We start from the raw sequence: 17,054 nt of genomic DNA on the forward strand, positions 1-17,054 counted from the left end.
AGACAGTTGTTGGGGGTTTTTAAAATGCTTGACTTAATTTGCATATATTAATCTCTTCTTTTCAGCCTTATCGAATATCCATGCGTATTTGAAGTTAAAATAGTGATGACAGGCTGGGGTATGCTTCATTTTTCCGCGGATTTATTGCTCCTATAATTCAGGATCTTTAATAAGCCAATATGACTGATCCTCCAAGTTCTGTGGAATTTCGTTAATTGTTCCAGATGGTGCTCACTGATTATGCAAAATGACTTCTCTTTTTTCACCCACTTTTTTTTTTTCACCGTCCCCGACCACACTGTTTTTTGATTGACTAACACAGAGAAAAAAGATTATTTTTGGGCCAGCACTTTCATTAGGAAGCCTCTAATCAGGTTTCAAACAAAAGTTCCATCTTATCTCCGGCTGCAGACTGCGCCGTGACTAGCGCTCCAGCTAGCGCTTGGCAGTCGAGGAGGATCCCGTAGGCTTTTAATCGTGACTCTAATCTCGTGTAGCCCGGCAGCTCTCTCCACCCGTGTGGCCATATTTTACAATACCAAAACACTTTAGGCTGAAGGATTAGAGAACACGCACTTGGGCTAGCGACACAAAAACTCATCTGCTAAGTGCGGCTGCTCCATGGCTGGATGGCTAGCCTTGAGGAGCTGGTTGATTAAAACCCCCCAAAGCTAGGCCACCATTTTTCTGCTCCTCCTCTCTCATAGGCGAGGGCCCATTGAAAGTTCACCTTGATTCTGTTTAGCATCAGCTAAATTGCCCTAAATGAATTGTGTATGGATATTTGATGGGTGGCGGTGAGGGACTAGGAGGGGAATAGACATAGACCAGATTTACAGCTGTGTTTTACTTTCGATGGGTACACGATTTAAGCCGTGCAATTTCGGGGCAATAAAACCGTTCTGAAAGGGAGCCAAGGACTTCAGGTTGGCGACAGGGCATGAAAGACTGCATACAGCTTTTTTTCCAAAAAAGCCATTAATGATTTATTCCCGTGGCCTACGTAGAGAGGGAGCCTGGTGAAAATGCAGAGGGGGTTTACAACTTGCTTGGCTCTTGTGCATGATAGCAAATACCACTAAACCTGTGACTGATGTGACATCTGAAGTTTTGTTTCTGGATTAATCCGGATTTAGGACTCTACCCTCAGTTTTCCTTTAGGGGGTCTCTTTCTTTAGAGTATTGGAACCTATAGTAATATGCACATTGTACCATATTACCCTCTTTACTTTTTTCTCTTCTTTTTTATTTTTATTTTTTTCATGCTGCCATTGCATCTATTTATTTATTTAAAAATCATTTTACATTAAACAATAATTTCTAGATCCCTGATCTACAACTTATGTGAGGTATAGGAGACTCTTGTATTTATTTAATTATGCATACATGCTTAAACATATAAATAATAAAAAAAAGATATGGGGCAAAATTATTTACATCATGTAGTTAAGCAATATCAGATGAGCAAATATCAGTGCAAATGTGATACTGATCTTATTCAGTAGTTCAGTAAGAAGATAATATTGTGTTACTTTAGACACAATGTTGTCTGTTTTGCTCAATTTTACCAACGGAAATATAAAGATAAAGCAGAACTGCCCAAGGACTGACTTTTTTACGCCCCTCGAGCCGGGGTTTGGGCTGATTTTCAAGTCATAGTTCAGTCGCAGGCCGGGCCTTGGGCCCGTTTTAGGCTTCTCCGTATTTTTATCCATCAATTAGGGTTGAAAAAAAATTTCCACACTAGTGGAAACAACACGAGACCGTGCTATCACGACCGTTAATAGCGGCTTGACGGTGTTTATTGTCCAGCAGCAGCGAGCGTGCCGTCAGCGCAACTGAACAGTTTTGCGTTCAAATGCACGCAATAGGCTTAAGCTTGCCGCAAAGCACCCTCAAAAGTAATTATTATAAATGTGACAGGGGGAAATAGTAAGGGGATATTTGAATTATTTAATAATAAACTAATGTTTTCTGAGTCGTAGTCGTAAGGATGAAATTGCTGATCCTGACTCACCATCTCCTCAGATGCGCCTTTAGAGAGAAGTATATTTTTACGGATTATGATTATGATTATAATGAAAGCATTTTTGTTTTTTACTTGTTTTGTTTTAAGTAGTAATTTAAAGCTTTCTATAAATATATTTATCATGTCTGCGAGGCATGTATTTACTGAGTTTCGGTTCATTTTTGAACTCCTGTTAAAGACGAGACGGCAGAAAGCGCATCATGCTTGTTTTCTTTATTTTATAAAAGCACAACGTTTTGTTGATATTATGAGTGCACACAAATAATAGTAGACCCTTTGCAGTTACAAATAATTACTCTTACCTTTAAGAGAAAAAATGACAGCACATCCACTGAAAAGAAATGCAAGTAATCGCGCTGGTGACTCCATGTCCTGCAAAGTGTCTCCTCAAAAACTATTGAATATAGTGCACATTTATTAGGTTTAACGTTTAAACATTTGTATATGCTTGAACTGTTTTATATCTATAGATTTAATTTTATTTTTGATTTGAGAAGGCTAAATTTATCAAACATACAGTAGGCTCACTGTCTGCCACTGGCCGTATTGTAGTTACTTAAAAAAAAAAAAAAAAAAAAAACTTATATTTAACAAACAAAAAATACTCCGAATGTTTTTCTAAATTAACTTTAAAAAACAAAATGAAATATAATCACTTTGCTATTACCTACAAAACTAAACTATTTTAATAGCTGAAATAGTAGTTTAAGCTGTTTTGGGAGAAGGGGAATTCATTGCAGTGATTTGCAGTGGCGCTGCATAGACTGATCGGTGTATGACATGGTGTATGATAAGGAGCAGTCTGCTCTCTTCACTCCTAAATGAATCAGCCATTTGAATGAATGAATGAATAAATGACTCGATGACTTAATGATTAAGACATTTACCACCACCTACTGGCAGTTTAAGATTATTGTTCATTTCATTAAATAAATTAATTCATATTTCCATAGTAATAATAATAAAATTAAGAAAATAAATTATTAAAGGTGTAGTTCACCCACCCAAAAATGACAGTTGTGTCATCATTTACTCACCCTCATGGTCCAGAAGAGTATATGTAATAAATTTTATCAAACAAAATATTTCTTGCTGAAGTTACTTTTTGTAATGTCTGTTTGATGCTTTACACAACACTGACTTTAAATGACCTTTTGGGAGTAATTTCTCAGCCAAATTTGATGTGCGATTAATTTGCAATTAGATTAATTAATCGCCTCATCTTGTAATTAATTTGTTTTAAAATTTTAATTACTTACCAGCCCTAATATATGTATGTATGTATGTATGTGTATGTATATATGTATATGTATATATATATATATGTGTGTGTGTGTGTGTGTGGGTGTGTGTGTGTGTGTGTGAGTATTAGTATTCATATTTAAATATACATTTATAAAAAAATGTATTTAAATAATAATAATAATGGTTAATATATACTGTATATATAATGGTTATTATTAGTAGTAGTAGTATTTTTCTTGAAATATATAAGTAATTTTCACATAAATATACTGTATATTTGAGTAACAATAATAAAAATATAATAAAAATATAATTGTATGCTATTATCTTTTTTTTCATTACCTGTGGAAAACTATTTTGTCTTTTTCTTTTCTATTCACACTATGAATATAAATGTGCTCTTTTATTATTTTCTAAATGTGTCTGTAAGTTTCTTGGAGAATTAAGTCAAGCATAAGACTAATGAGAGCCACGTGCCTGTGGGCCTAATCACAGTCCGGGTATCATTCCTCAGCCGTCGATCTCCCAGCCCAGAATAAGATCTGTTCCTTCATTAGTCTCCAGCCTATCAAACATGGCCGCCCTCAATAGATGGGCCTGTCTAGCCTTCCCATTGCCCTCATGTTCAGCAGTCTTTGTTATCGCACATCTAATTAGAACTTGATAAAAATATTTCCCTCGAAATCCAGCCATTAAATATAGGTTAAGGAGATTTATGATCAAATATGCTCTTAAAGATCTTTTAATGGGTCTGTGGACTCATTAAGTTGGTTATTAACGAGCCCCTAATATATAGTGCGATTTAAACTCACAATGAGATTCCGGGGAATGGAGCCATTTCTGATAAGGGGGAAGTGGGCCCCCCAAAGGCTGTTTTGAAAGTGTACCACCTGCTTTTGTCTCAAAATATATTAAGAGACTCATCTACAGCTGTATGAAGAGTTTATTCTCTGAAACAATGGCCAAATTCCCACACCCATGCTCTCAAAATAAACGCGTATTGTAGTCAGCACGCTATTGTATGTGTTGTCATAATTTATGAACATCCTTTATTCTTTGGTGTCACAGTCATGGGTCATATTGAATGTTTTTTTTTCATCCTATTCAAGATTTTACTGTATAAGAGGTACAAGAGAAGATGACATATATAAGAGTTAACAATAAAAAAGTTTTCATAAATAATAAGTTTTTGGAAATGTTCTATTTGTATTCATCCTGGTTTTATACCATTTCATTTTTTTTTATTACATGTTGTGTAATCCAAAAAAAAAAAAGATACAATTGTTAGACCTTGAGTGAACCATATATATATATATATATATATATATATATAATAACATTTATAAATGTTTTCTGAGAAATTGAAATCTGAGAATACAAATTATAAGAAAAAAAACATAATATGATTGTTTTTGTTTGTTTTTTTGCACAAGTTTTTTTGTTGTTGTTGTTTGTTTGTTTGTTTTTATATTGCTTTGCTTTCTTTTTGTTTTCTTTGCTTTTTGTTTGATTTTATTTTTGTGTGTGTGTTTTATGCTGTTTAATTTTTGTCTATAGTTATAAGCAGCATGCACTTTACAGTTCCTTCAGTGTAAATCCAGACATCTTAAGTCAGTCAGGCTCCTGCTTCCTATCCATGTCTACACATTTTCTTCATTCAGGGCTTAGTGTCATATTACACTGTTTGTTAGGCCAAACTGCAGCTGTCAAATCTTATGCACATATTCACATCTGAATGACACATCTGAGCTACAGTGTCTACTGAGCCTCATGTCACAACGAACGTAATGCTACAATGATTAACATAATTAATGAGGAATTGCGGTGCGGCATTGGTGGATTGGTTTAAGGAGATGATGAATGGTCCTATGGCTGCACCAGTGGCTGCCAACGAGGCCTCTCATGCTGTCATCCCTCCTGCCTGAGTCCTGGCACACATCATTACTCACCAGGCCGAGGTGCCACTTTACATCGCCCTGCAGCCGCCAACATGGAAAACTTAATAACACTCCCCAGCTTTGAGGGGATCTATTGGGGCTCCGTGCCAGTGATTGTCTACTGTAGAGTGCCAGTGAAACTAAAGTGTAGGTACGGGATGCTAACTCAACTCAAAGTAGCTCTCAGACGGACTGTAGCGTACAAATACGGGCACCGACCATATCGCGTGACCCTTATGGCACTTTCTTGCCTTAATTTGCTTCTCTTTCTAGTATGGTTCAACATCCCTTTCCAAGTCCGCCCTACCTCCTGCTCCAGCATGGTGAGTTAGCATACCCACAGAACCGTTAATTAAGAGGGGATTTGGTGTAATTGTGCCTTCTGCTGCGGCCCATCAGGCACATGCAATTTAGCGGTGGGTCCATTGCCAGCTCTGCCGCTCATGCGTGCTCTGGAGAGGTCGAGCTCATTTACTTAGAATCTCAAAACAACTTCAGATCACTATGCTAGTATTACAGTACCGCTAGACCTATCACATGCCAGAGCTAGTACTAATCTCTCTAGTACACTTGATTAATCCCTAGACCACTTATTTAAGGAGGTTTTAACACTTGGTTCAATTGCTTGGTTCAAACCAGAATTTGATTCCACACCCTACCCCTGCTTTCATGTATAAAATGTTTTTGTTTGTTTGTTTTTATTGTTTATTTAGTGTGTATCCTTGTTTATATTATGTAGTTGTTTATTTGCTTATTTTATTTTCTTTGATTTTATTTTATATATTTTTTATGTCTTATTTTGTGTTTATATTTATTTTTTATTTTGTGTGTGTATTTTGCTTTTCTTTTTTATTTAGTATAATTACTAAATAAATTATATCATTTATATAATTACTAATTTTATATTAGTATAGTATAAATATTTTTTATTTATATAGTTTTTTATTATTATTATTGTGTCTTATTGTGTTTCTGTTAATTTTGTTTTGTTTCATTTTGTTTTTTATGTATTGTTTTACTATATATATTTGTGTGTGTGTATGTGTGTGTGTGTGTGTGTGTGTGTGTTTATATTATATATTATATTATAGTTTTTATTGTATCTTCAATAGCTAAGTTAGATTGTATTCATACCAACTGTGCACTATATTGCCGTTCACATGACGCATACTCCAGACTGGGGAGTCGCTTTCACATTAACGACCAGAACCAGACTCTAAAACCTTAAGTGTGAAAACATTAATTATTGCTTAGTATTTCTCACTGTGATTATGCACATTTGTGTCGTTACATGGAGAAAAAATGTATTAGAGATTATTTTTATCTAGAGGTTATGTTTCTTGACCTCTCTGACTGAATGGAATGCGTGATAGCTGCTGGAATTACATTACAACATATCTGAAGTGTGTACTTAATGCCAGGCATCCGTTGGAACATTTGGCTTCTCTCTCACTCTGGAAGACAGATAGATCAGTGCCCAGTGGGTGATGCCTACTGGCACCCGAACCAATACCAGATTTCAAGGGCCACTTGTCAACCAGATGGAAAAATAACAATTCTCAGCTAAATAAACTTAATACATCTTCCCTGCCCCCTTTTCGCTGTGGTCTCTTCCTCTTCCTTTGAATGTACTTAAAGGTTCACCCAAAATGACTGTCATCAATTATTCAAACTTCATGACATTCCAAACCTGTTGGACGTTTATTGCAAAAGATGATTTTTTGTTCTAGTTTCCATTATTTTCTTTATAAGCAAACTGAATGTGAACAAGTTTAAAGGAATGAAAATTCTATCATTAAATACTCAACCACATGTCGTTCCAAACCCATAAGACCTTCGTTCATCTTTGGAACACAAATTAAGATACTTTTTATGAAATCCAAGAGCTTTCTAACCCTGCATAGACAGCAACAAAACTGACATGTTCACTGCCCAGAAACGTTGTAAGGACATTGTTAAAATAGTCCATGTGACTTCAGTGGTTCAACCAAAATTTTATGAGGCTACAGGAATAATTTTTGTGTGCAATAGACAAATGGAAGATATCTTTGGAAAAGTTAATGTTTTTCTCAGAAAAAAAACAAAAAAACAAAACACAAATCTTTTGGAAGTTCTAAAGACTTATACAGGACTATTGTTTTCTTTTGTGTCCTTTTTGAACATTGAAATCTCAGACCATATTTGTTATAACAGCATGTAAGAGAGTTTTGGCACTATGTTGCTTTAAAGCAAAATATAGAATTTTCTCACTTGAATCTTGTTTAGATGAGTGCGATGCACAGTGATAGAAAGTAAAGACAAAAAATGAATAAAAGACAAAAATGTGATGAAAGCAGGAGGAATGGCGAGGGCCACGACAGAGTCATTAAAAGGTGCTGAAAATAGCAGCGAGCCATCATCTGTTCTCATAGCACGGGTCAGGAGCGCTGACACTTCCAAAACTCCTCCTGTCAGGGCAGGGGGCCATTTGTATTCTCTCTCATTAGGCAATTTGACTAATGACCAGACTGGGCTTTGGAGGGGCTCGGGCAGACCACCTCATCCAGGCTCTGTCTTCACCAGGCAGCAGCGTCTATTGGAATGGCACAGATGGCAAACCCGGGTGACAAAATAAACGACAATATGTCTCTAAGATGTCTTCAGGCGGCAGGCACAATTTTTCTTTAAAAGCAAGGTTTGTCTCTGTAGGACAGTCTATGTGCTTAGAGAGCTGTTGGGATTTCCCTAAGGTTAAAGCGTCCCATCCAAACCCACCGATCCTTCTGCTTATCCTTTGTATCAGTGAGTCCAATCTGCAGTTCACACCCACTGGGTAACTCTCTCTTTCTATCAGCTTCTCCAGATTTCACATCCACTTGCACTATTGTCCTTTATGCATGACCTGCTGCTGCTGCAGTCACTCTGTTGCTCTCCTGTGGTGTGGCTGGATGTTGTCAGTGTGAGCTGTGGGTGTGAGGAGATTAAATGTGTGTTAGGGGTGAAAAGGTAAAGGTAAGGGAAGGTCTGAATAGCTGTATGGAAAGAACATTAATTACTTATTCGGCCTGGATGTAGGATAATATAGAATGTAGTATAATGATAGGTTTAGCATGTGATATTTAAACCCAAAACCTGTACACCAAATTCAAAATATACATAGTTCCCCATTAAAGATTTATGTGTGTATGTGGGTGTGGGTGGGTGTGCTATATAATTCATGTAATCATTTTATAGAATTATTTATATTTTGATATATACTATTTTTAAGACAGCACATTTTGGAAAACATTCTACAATTATTTTAGAAGTATTATTGTATTAATATCATTTTTTTTATAATTGAATATAATTTGATATCTTTATCTTAATTTATTACATATTTTTATGTAGTTAGTTATTAATTTGTTTGTTTCTTTGTATCTATATATTAATAATTTTTATTTTATTAAAAATATTTATATTTTTTTAAATTGTTTTAATTACATTTTTAGCTGCATATCTTAACTGGGAGTTTTAATATTTTGTTATTTATTTAAAGTATAAAAAATTGAGGGGATTGTTTCTTTTTTCTTTTCTCTTTTTTTTAAAGAAGTGTCTTATGCCCAGCAATGCTTCCTTTTTTGATCAAAAATACAGAAAAAAAACAAAAAACAAAAAAATATTATATATATATATATATATATATATATATATATATATATATATATATATATATATATATATATACATTTTAAAATAACTGCTTTCTATTGTAACTTAATTTAAAATGTTTGCAGACTTATCCATTCTTATCTTATTCTTATCCAAGGGGAAGTTGTGGCCCAGTGGTTAGAGAGTATGTCTCCTAAGGTTGTGGGTTCGAGTCTCGGGCCGGCAGTACCATGACTTAGGTGCCATTGAGCAAGGCACCGAACCCCCAACTGCTCCCTGGGCACCGCAGCATAAATAGCTGCCCACTGCTCCGGGTGTGTGTTCACGGTGTGTGTGTGTTCACTGCTCTGTGTGTGTGCACTTTGGATGGGTTAAATGCAGAGCACAAATTCTGAGTAGTGGTCTCCATACTTGGCTGATTGTCACTTCAAACTCACACTTCTTCAGTGTCACATGATCCTTCAGTAATCAATATGTTTACTTTGGCACTTGAAAAACATTTATTATTATTAATAATAATTTTGAAAACAGTTATGCATTTTAGGGTCTTTTCCTCTCAACATCAAACTTCATATTTTGCCATATTATGTCACTGAAATCCAAAAAACAAATTAAATGAAATACAAGTTTGTTCCTACTTCGAACTGTTACAAGCTGTCTGTTTTATTCTGTGTCGCCTAAAGAATTATTTCAAATTCACAGAATTTCTCTTTCTCACCATTTTTTCCCCCTCTTCTTCCTCTGGGGAAGAAATTATTTTTTTGTTTCATGAACTGTGCTGTACTGGCTGACCGAATCCTCCATCTGTCAGTCTTTTAACATTAGCCTAGGTATAAATCTGATGTGTGTGTGTGTCGGTGTGGCGAGGGTGGCTGGCGTAAGTCCTGTGTGACAGTGCATCCAACAATGGAAGTGTGAAGGATTAGAGCTCATAGCAGCATGTAAGGGAAGTCTTCTATGCCTGCAGCAGCCATCCGTCAGGGCTCGGGGGCTGTGGGGATGACAATGGCAAAATTTTTCTCAACACCTGACACAGCTATTAATAAGGCAATGATCCTCATAGCCACACTCATACTCACTTCGGCACACTCTCATCATTCACTCACTCTAACCGATCCCAGCGCTGGACTCATCGCTCTAATCAGCAATTAATGTGATGATAGTGCCTGTGTACCAGGTCTAACCGCATGTCAAGTATTGGCAGACTGAAAATTCCTATTGTAGTATTTGTTTTGAATAAACAAATATCATACAACGTTGAACTGCTAATCTGTGTCCATCAACCTTGTAAAGATCAATGTGCTCTTTTGTACTTCCAAGGGGTTTTGGTCACAGTCAGATCCAGTTGCTCAGGGCTGGCAAATCAAGATCATGGGTTTGATTCCATTCATATATATATATATATATATATATATATATATATAAAGAGAAAGATTAATCGTGTTTAATAGCATCCAAAGTAATATAAATTATGTGTTTACATAATATACGTTTGTGTGTGTGTACTGTGTATATTTATATTAGGGCTGGGCAAGTAAACGTGTTATTATCGGGTTAACGCATTAATTGATTAACGCCGCCAATTATTTTATATATTATATTCACAGCAGCTTCACAATAAAATTCACATTTTGCTATAAATCAGCTCTAACAAGTCACTAGTGTCATTCTAGTGACACTAGTGAATATGACAATTTTTTGTATTATTCCTTACCTCCATGCATTTAAATAAAGGGCTCACTATAGCTTTATTGCTCAGTCAGCTTGGTTCTGGTTCTTGTAACTCATGGATGAGACATGCAGATAGTGATAAGAATGTGATAAAGGCTGGACGTCATTATGAGTTATGTTATGCATTTTAATGGTTGCATTTTCGTTTGTACTTTTCAAATTAATGAGGAAAAAAAAACTATATATATATATATATATATATATATATATATATATAATTATTATTTTTTTTTTTTGCATAATTTCTAGTATGAGTGCACTGTGCTCACATTTAATTGTGCATTAAATGACAAATAAAAAAATACAATACAGCTTGCGCCTCATATTGTGATCTGGAATTGCATAATATATTTTAATACATGCATTTGAGTCAAGTTCTTAAATGTAATGCATATTTACATGCATGCACAGTTTGCAGCTTTAATCGCCTTTTTGGTACTCTCATGACTTAACTGACAACAGAACTATGTTGTATGCTCATAGTTACTTGCGCACTTATTTATCATGACACAGTCAGAGAGTGCGCCATATATTCGCATACAGTTGAAGAATGTGTGCTGTGAGCACAGTAAAATGGTTGACCGGACAGGAAAGTTTGTTTTACTGATATTTAGCCTAACAACATCTCATCATACTGCAGTTCACTGTTGTTCTACTGAAGCTCATTTGGCTGCTGTACCTTTTCCATGCTCATTTGACTCGAAGCTGAAGTGCGCGTATGACAAAGTCTTCCAATTGATGTGGATGCAAAGAAATATGCTGACTCCGCATCTTAATAAATGCATTTCTTGTCAATAAAAAGGAGACAAGAACTGCAGTTTTGAGCAGGGTGGCCACCCCCCTGGCTCCACCCCTGCAGTCATACATACTGTATATAGAGTTTATATGTGCATATGCATGTACCGCATGTGCAAGTGCTATGACAATCTCCTGTGCTCCTCTGCAGTCAGAACAATCAAAAGACACACAAGAGTAGTGTTTTACATTTTTCTCATCTGTGTGTAAATTGGTGTGTATATGGCTAATTATGTGGAGTTATGCAAAAAGTTCTACCATTCTTAGAAGAGTTAAAACAGTTTGCAAAGAAGTGTTTGCTTTTGACAGATGTGTGTGATGTTCTCTATGTTGTGTTTGCGTTTTGTGGTTTTGTATGTAGAGGTTTGAGAAATGGAGGCATAGTTTCAAATAAATTTAAATATGATTTAATATGACTAGTGACCAATATTATTTTTACAGCCTTAAACATGAGCTCTTTCCCCACCAGAATTGTTTGTCATTTATGAGACAGCGATTCCTTCCTATTTTCTGTGAAACCCATGGTTCTCTGTGACTAATAATATACAAGTCAATGGGTGTCGTCACTTTTAAAGTAAAAAAAACAGATTAAGGAAACACAAAATTAATTGTTCACAGCTCCTGGCAATATCTTATGAAGGTCTTATGGAGTGAAACAAATAATCTGTGCAAGAAAATGGATATTATTTAAAATTAAGGGTTGGGAATCAAAAACAATTAAAATTTCAGAATCAGATATTTAATAGGGTTGGGCCGATTGTCCATCGCAGATTTAACATTGTGATGATGTGCTGACAAAAAGTTAAAATGATTTGCAATGCTTTGTTGTGTCCAGTGTAGATATGATGCGACAGCAAAAATATGGCAAGTGTAAAATAAAGAAAAGTGGAGACTGCAACTAGATCATTAAAATGTGAATGGACTGCACAGTTTTGAGTGAGTAAGTAAGTGAGTGATACCTCTTTGTTTTGGATGTTGGTTCGCAGTGAGTTCACAGTTTTAACGTAATTTTGATTTAGCTTAATTTATTTCCAAGATCTGAGGTAAAATATCTATTGTTGCTTTCACTATGGCTATAAAGATCACGCAAAATAATATTTAAACTCACATTAGACACTTGTAACATTGAATAAAGCACATAATCATTATTATCAAGATTATCACTGTCATATTTTGTAAGTTGTTCCTGCCGTGACGTTGCAGAAAATAAAAACCATTTTTAAAATAGAATTCCGTGTCGCTTATTGTCACATGCCGCTGTCGCGGGTGGTTGGGACAAAAACTACATGAAAGATTTAATTATTAGAAAGTACTAATAATTGAATCTGCAGTTCTGGAAAGTGGAGAGGAGAGATCCAGTCTGGAGATAAGCAGGAATAGTTGATTTGCACGGCAGATGTGGAGATCCAGAATTTTTGTTTGTTCATTTGTTTTTAATATTCAACAGGCAAAGTTCTTCTGTATAAAAAGGCGAAAATGTTAAGAATTATTTAAATAAAACAGACTACTGGGGGGGATCTGAATATTTATCTTGTGACCATCTTTTGATTATTTTAACAAAAGCAACAATAATATAATAATTGTAATAATAATAATATATTACCACACATTTTACAAGATTAGATGTTTAAGCGATGCTCAGAATCTGCAAATCATTCGCCATCATCCCCAGTTATCTCTCCTAACTCTGTTTAAGTGTAAGTGAAATTTTAAGTACTGTAATGAAACAGGCAACCGTTTCATGTTATTTGTTATCCATGCCTTTCTGAATACGGATTCACGCTTCGGGCATTCATTCTAGAGATTCGTTCACAAATGCTGATTCATCCAGTAATGAAACAAGTAAATTTGTGTCATGTGAGTCATTGAATCATTCATTCATTCAATTCGAGAATCAGAGTCTCCATTTAAAAAACTAACTCAGTTTTTCCAGAATCATGCCGCTCTTAAATGAGTCCAGTTTTTATGTGGCCTGCTGATTTTTGTTTATGGTATTTAGCTGCAACTAAATGTTTTGCAATAATGGGACACAGAATAAATATGTTTGATGTTTTAATCACATTGGAAACTGGGAATCGAAAAGAATCTGAATCGATAAGCAGAATTGGAATCAGAATCGCAATTGATATAATTAAAACGATACCCATCCCCCTTTTTAAAACATTATTACTTGTAATCCATAGCCTCTTAAAGTGATGGTACCTGTTGACTTGCATATGAACCACCAGAGCCAATGGATTCAGCTAAAAATGATCTTTAATGTTCTGCTGAAGAAAGTAAGTCACCTTCATTTTACATGAGTAAATTAACCTCAAAATTTACATTTTTGGGTGAACTATTCTGTAATGATAAAAGACTTCCTAGTCATCGTGAAGAAGGAGGCGGGAACCGGCGGACAATCAAATGAAACTTTAATAATTCAAATAAACACAAAACAGCGCACCAGCCCCTCACGGACGACTGATGCGCACAAAATAAAAACCAAAACACAACTAAAATCCCAGGCCTGGTCCTCTCTCGTCCTTCACTGTCGTCGCTCCAGTTTTATATCCTTCCATCTCCTCCATGGGCCTCGAGACCGGCGGGTCGAACAGGTGTAGTTCATCTCCAATCACTCCACCGGCCTCGCTCCCATGTCCCTCGGCCCCGCCCCACTCGTCACATATTCCTTTAACAAAAAAAAAACAAAAAATATTTCTTCTTCCATTTGATAAGATGCTTAGCCCAAGTCTGTTTCTATACATGCTGACAATTCACAATAAAATTATTGGTTGCATTTTATTGTTTGCATTCAGCATGTTTTTATTTTATTTTTATTTTTTTCTTGTTGTCTTTGACCAGCAAAACATTTTTGGGACGCGAGCCACCAGTTCAAGCACCAACCACTGTTTTAAATGCACCAACCACTGTTTTACATGCTTTACAACTGCTCGGAGCACAAAGACTTCCATAATGTGATCTCACCCAACAATTTGCATTTACTACATAGGTGTATATTTCCTTAACACTGGCATTTTGGTGCATTTGTACCAACAGACCATTTAACCTGCTTCCATAATCTCAGTTATGCGCTTCCAGAGGAGTGTATATATCAGGCTGCCTGTGGTCTAACCTATTTGAGCTGAATCTGCCAGGCGCCATACTTTACCTTTACGACTTCAGTCCAGGCAACAGCAGTCTGGACAAACATTACCTCAACACTCCTCCCCATGACCCCAAACTCACATCTATTTTTCTCTCCTCACAATCGCCCCCAAATCTTCCCATCAGGCCATGAGTGTGTGCAAAAAGTGTGTGCATGTATGTGTGTGTTAGTCTGGGACACCCAGTATGAATGGCAGGCGAATACTAAGCTCAATCTGAATGAAAAGGCAATGCTTGAACAATAAAAGAGAACGCTCTGGCCTTCAAGTCCCACTTTCATCCATTTGATGCTTGCCGATTCATCAGCCTTGCTCTCTTACCTCATGCTGGTGTTCAGTGATGCTTTAGCACATGTTTATTCACTTGTTTTTATGGACCGAAACAAGTCGTTATCATCCTCTTTTCAATTACCCGAGCCCTGCTGGTGAAATGACCTCTTGAAGCTCTTTGTTGTTCAATAGTCCATTCTAGAGCCGAGTGATACATTCCCTGAGGCCTGTCTAATGGCTGTAAAGGTAGTATCCAAAATGGTGTTAAAAAATATACATAGGGAAGCCCAAAGTGAGATATGATATACAATATAACTTTATTATCTGACAAAGTGTGAATCACAGCAAGTTCATTTACATTTACAAAACTTTATCACATGGGCAAAAGACAGACAAGACTTTCACAGACACAAAAAAAGCCTTTTTGTGTTACACAAATTTTTTTTATTTTATTTTTACTTTGAAAGCAATATACAAAGAGTTCATTTTTCAGAAATGTATATAAAAAAATCTAAAATAAATCAAAAGTTAATAATCAAATAATCTGGGTCCTGTTTAATGTTGTTTTTATATAGATTTTTTTTGTAGTGTACCTTTTTTATTTTTATTCTATAATAAATTATGCCAAACTTTTTCCCCTCACATATTTCATTCTTTAAATTAAGTGTTGAGGTGTGTAAGTATATCACCTTGACATTTTGAGTTTATTTTTACGAAATCAAAAACTTGGCAATTGTTTTGTAACTTATTTTTTTATAACTGCATTTAATTGTCTTTTTAAATACATTCAAAAAATTATAATAATAATAATAATTACAACATTGACTCAAATACTTTAGTATGTGAATCATGCAGTACCAACCTCTATAAAAGAAGAGCTCTTTATGTGCTCAGCTCACTATTGGGTGACAGTGTCAACATTTATAACATGTTCACCTTTTTCCCCAAGACATCTTGTATGTTCAAATATTAATTAAGTATACTGGACACCCTGTGGAAGAGTTAAGGACAAAGAAGTATTCAGCTTTTGCCAAGGTAATGAAACCGTATGACAGTTTAAGATATTCTTTCCTCCTTCAGTCGCGAACGTTACACCGTCGACCTCCAGGTAACTTACGAGAAGAGGTCCTCCGGTTTCCATTCCAGCAGATCCCATGCGCGGTTGCTAATGTATAGCGCTGCTGTTAGATGCCATACTCAACATGTTTTCCATGAGCAAAGTTGGGCACTTTCTGATTTTTTTTGGGTGGGGATGGACATTTTTCTTCAGTTCAGTCAATGGGAGCTATTGTGCGCTCGTGTCACCCTGTGTTAATTTGGGCTCTAATGTATTTGATAAACAAAGGGGCGCTCTTTAGCCTGACAGTCGTGACACCCTGATTCTTGCGTGGGCGCCGTGTGGCGCAGGGTTACACCGTTAATAACCCACTGGCAGCCATCAAAGGCGCTTTAACCATGATCATTATGATAAAGGGCATACACTTAATTACAGGCCTGCTTAATTATAGCTCTGTTGAAGCTCGTTTGTTTGGTAGAATGCTAATTATACCACCGCACTCTTGGCAAGTCCTCTTTCAATCCACCTCTCTCTTTCTTTCTCGCTCTCGCTTTCTCTCAGAGAGCCGAACACTCTGGCTCATTTTCATGCAAATTGATATCCGGCGAATGTTTTGTCTCTCTCTTTCCCCTTTTTCTTTCGACGTGTGCGAGTGGGGCTTTGTTTTTGGAGTCGAACGTCTCCCTGACAAGACAGGATAAGGAATAATCAAGAGTAATTAACAGGGAAAGAGGGAGGAGAGCGGGTGGGTGGGGGTGGAGGGGCTCAAATACAGTGGAGGATAAAAAAGGCTTTCATCTCGCTTTGTCTGAGTGAATTTCCGAGGAGATTCGGGAACTTTCAGTGTTCTGCCATTTTCGACCATTAGATTAAGTCAAATGCATTTTCACAACATAGAAAGAGCAGTGCTCGATATTGAAGGAGTTTGTTTGAAATATTTCAATAATTATTTTTATTGTATTTTATAATGCTGATCTCTGATTGGTCAGTAGTGGAGTTGTCAAATATTCTTATTGATTTGATCATTGTTACTGGCAGTCAGTTTCCTGCACTGCACTAGTTTCATGTTTCTCTTATGATTTCTTTTTTCTTCTTTAATAAAAAAAAATTCAGTTCAAATGTTTCGTGTCCATTTATCAACATTTTGATGTAATATGCAGTTAGGAAGTCTTTTTTTTTTTTTTTTTAAATACATCCCTTCAGGATCTGGCTTTATG

At 36.0% G+C, this 17,054-nt stretch overlaps 1 protein-coding gene across 3 annotated transcripts in view; it reads left to right on the forward strand.

Moving 5' to 3' along the window:
• The window catches only part of mvb12bb (multivesicular body subunit 12Bb), a 70,149-nt gene that overhangs the window by 41,583 nt on the left and 11,512 nt on the right, over positions 1 to 17,054 (forward strand). The window lies entirely within an intron of this gene.

Source organism: Carassius carassius, chromosome 21, assembly GCF_963082965.1.
Source record: "Carassius carassius chromosome 21, fCarCar2.1, whole genome shotgun sequence".
Taxonomy (NCBI): Eukaryota; Metazoa; Chordata; class Actinopteri; order Cypriniformes; family Cyprinidae; genus Carassius; species Carassius carassius.